Source organism: Mandrillus leucophaeus, unplaced genomic scaffold, assembly GCF_000951045.1.
Source record: "Mandrillus leucophaeus isolate KB7577 unplaced genomic scaffold, Mleu.le_1.0 Scaffold163, whole genome shotgun sequence".
Classification (NCBI taxonomy): domain Eukaryota; kingdom Metazoa; phylum Chordata; class Mammalia; order Primates; family Cercopithecidae; genus Mandrillus; species Mandrillus leucophaeus.
In genome coordinates this window covers 2,587,896-2,591,249 of record NW_012101621.1, presented here as the reverse complement: position 1 = coordinate 2,591,249, position 3,354 = coordinate 2,587,896, and the positions used below count along the sequence as shown (strand labels likewise).

At 41.8% G+C, this 3,354-nt stretch overlaps 1 pseudogene; it reads left to right on the top strand.

Annotated features, from left to right (window-relative positions):
* The first annotated feature begins 1,791 nt into the window (after positions 1 to 1,791).
* Positions 1,792 to 3,030, top strand: LOC105536767 (annotated as a pseudogene).
* Positions 3,031 to 3,354: the final 324 nt, after the last annotated feature.

Here is a 3,354-nt window from a genome sequence, read left to right as displayed (position 1 = left end):
TCCAGGGATGGGGATGGTAGTCCCACCTCCTGTCTTTGTCTCTGGCTGTCCTAAGGAATATTTATCCTTTCAGGCGCTCCTGATGTTTCTTATGGACCAGGTCTCCCGCCAGGGAACCCAAGATGGTGGGGAAGCAGGTTGTCCACCTCAATCTCACCTTTTTCATTGTAAATATTTTGAGCCAAGGGAAAATTTTTGTGTACTTGGTGCCAGGCAGATTATGGGGAGGGGCATTGCAGGTATGTAAGTCCAATTCTTTTACCATCAGCTCAAAATTTTTCATTTCTCTGTGACCCTGGGAACAGTTTCATCTCATGTTTGAGTTTTGGTTTTTTATAGGAAGGAATGAAGGCAGCTTGTTTCTTTCTTTTTTTCCTTCTTTTTTCTTTTTTTTTTTTTTTTTTTTTTTTTGTGGTTGAGACTCAGTCTTGCCCTGTCACCTAGGCCGGAGTGCAATGGCATGATCTTGGCTCACTGGCTCACTGCAACCTCTACCTTCCAGGTTCACACAATTCTCTTGCCTCAGCCTCCTGAGTAGCTGGGATTACAGGCACCCACCACCACACCCAGCAAATTTTTGTATTTTAGTAGAGATGGGGTTTTACCATGTTGGCCAGGCTGGTCTCGAACTCCTGACCTTGTGATCCACCAGCCTCGGCCTCCCAAAGTGCTGGGATTACAGGTGTAAGCCACCATGCCCAGCCCCAGTTTGCTTCTATGTCACCATTTAGGAACCAGAAGTCTCAACTCATAGACCTACAATAATTTATTAAGGTTGGAGCAGCTACTTTTGTTTAAATTGCCAATTGTGACATAAATAAAATAATGTTAGACAGAAACCAGAGTTAAGGGACATGTGTTTTGTATAGCACCTGAGCTGGAAAACCTTATTATTCTTGTCAGTGGAAATGAGATGCTGTTAAGGCTGTGAGATCTTGGGTTCATATGTAAGTTTAATCCATAAGACCTAACTACTCTTTTAGGCGTATATGTATCATTACAAATTTCACCAATAAACATATTTTTGTAGACTACAGCATGACTTTTGTGGAACAGAGCTGCCAGCAGGGACTCAGCTAGCTTCAACATGAAAGTAGACCAAGGTGTGAACAACTTTTAAAAAGATATATAAACCTGCACCTATTCATATCCCACTTCATAAAATACCTCCTCACACACATTCTGGTTGCCACATACAAACCTGGTCCCATAAAATTTACAATTTCCTTTCTGAAACCTACTTCAAGTGAAACCCCCTCCCTTCCCCGGTTCTTTTCTTTTCCTTCCCTTCTTCCTTTCATTCATACTAAAAAGACTTCCATCTTACTGGCCGATCTCAAGTAGCATTTCTAAGGAACTGATTAAACTGAGTCACACTAGGTAAAAATGACTGATGCATACTCTAACCATTTCAAAAGTATTTAGGGCGCCTGGGCATCTTGGCTATCTGGGGAAAAGCAGCATGAGGGGTCCAAGTTATAGGGTGGGAGCAGGAGTGAGGAGGAGGGAAGGGAGAGGATGAGGAGGCCATAGCGGGACAGGGGAGGTATGGCCTGCTTGCCTGGGTAGTGGATAGTGCTAGGTGGTGGATAGTGCTGACCGAGCCTGCTGCTTTCTTGCTATTGCTTTGCCTTCCCAGATCCCCATCCCACCCACTCCCACAGAGAAGGCAGCTCCGTTGTGGATGGTCGGATGCCCCATCTCCCACTGCCAATTTCCGGCCCCTACCAGCATGGAGCAAGTGGCAGTGGCTGCAGCAGCAGCAGCAGAGTAACAGGAGGAAAGGTGGCCTGACAGCTGATAGCCTATGTAGCAGACTGTGGCACCGGGTATACAAAACCAGGATATGTCCAAAATAAAGAATCTCCATTTACCATCCCTTCCTGTACTGCCATCAATAACTCAGCAAAAGTGGGTGGTCAAGTTCAAAAGGAGGATGATGAAACATGCTGATGACCTAGACATCTTTACTGGTGATGAAGCATTGGAAAACCTACGTATACAACAAAAAGCCCATCCATCATGGTCTAGTTGAAGATTGGAACTTGATGGAAAGCTTGATAGAGCAAGTGGTCTTTAAATATTTAAGGGCAGGACCTGAAGACTATTGTTTTCTTTTGACTGGACCTCCACTGAATACTCCAGAAAGCAGGGAATATACTCCTGAAATAGTGTTTGAGTCCTTCAATGTTCAGGTTTGTACATTGCTGTGCAGGTTGTTCTTGCGTAGCTACATCCTGGACCACAAGACAAATAGGAGAATAGATGTAGACAAGTAGAAACGGTGTCACTCATGGCATTTCTGCACCTGAAGGGTATGTGATTGGCAGCTGTATTAAACACATTCCAATTGCAGGATGAGCTATAACATATTTTATTCAGCAACTACTGAGAGACCAAGAAGTAGGAATCCCTCCAGAGCAATCCCTGGAAACTGCTAAGGCAGTAAAGGAGCACTATAGTTATGTTAGCTCAGATTTTAAAAATAATTTTAAAAAAATTAAAAAGGTGCAGATGGGTCACAGTGGATTTAAACAGTATATAAGAATCAATGCCACATCAAATAAATAATTTTCCATTGATATTGGATATGAGAGATTATTGGGACCTGAAATCTTTTCTCATCCAGAGTTTGCTAGTCCAGACTTTATACATCCCATTTCAGATGTTGCAGATGAAGTAATTCAGGATTGTCCTATTGATGTCAGACATCCTCTCAACAAGAATATTCTTGTCTAGGGAGGTTCAACTCTGTTCAGGGACTTTGGACATCACTTGCAATGAGATATGAAAAGAACTGTAGATGTCAGGCTGACCTTAAGTGAGGAATTAAGTAGCAGTAGATTGAAGCCAGAAGCTATTGATGTACAAGTCATTACACACCACAGAGAGCAATACGCAACTTGGTTTGGAGGATCAATGCTGGCTTCTGTGCTTGAGTTCTATCAAGTATGCTACCCCGAAAAGGATTATGAAGAAATCGGACCTAGCATTTGTCATCACAATCTAGGGTTTGCAGTCATGTCATAAAATTGAGTTTATACTTATTGGGGTTAGGGAGGTGGGGCAGAGATAATCTTTCTGATTACCCGTTTTGTCTGGATGGCAGATTTTGAAGTTTTGTATCTGACTTGAAATAGTAATTCCAAATGTGATTATGCAGGAATATTTTAATAAGTGTATCAACATGCAACCTAGAACACAGTAAAAATGATTGCTTTTCTTCAGATTGAATATTTGAATCTTACATGTGACAAAAATAAAGTGGGTTTACTTCCTTCTGTACTCTGATATTTTGTATATTCATGAATTATCCAAGATTTTATGCAGTTTGTCAATGTGTAAATAGTTCTA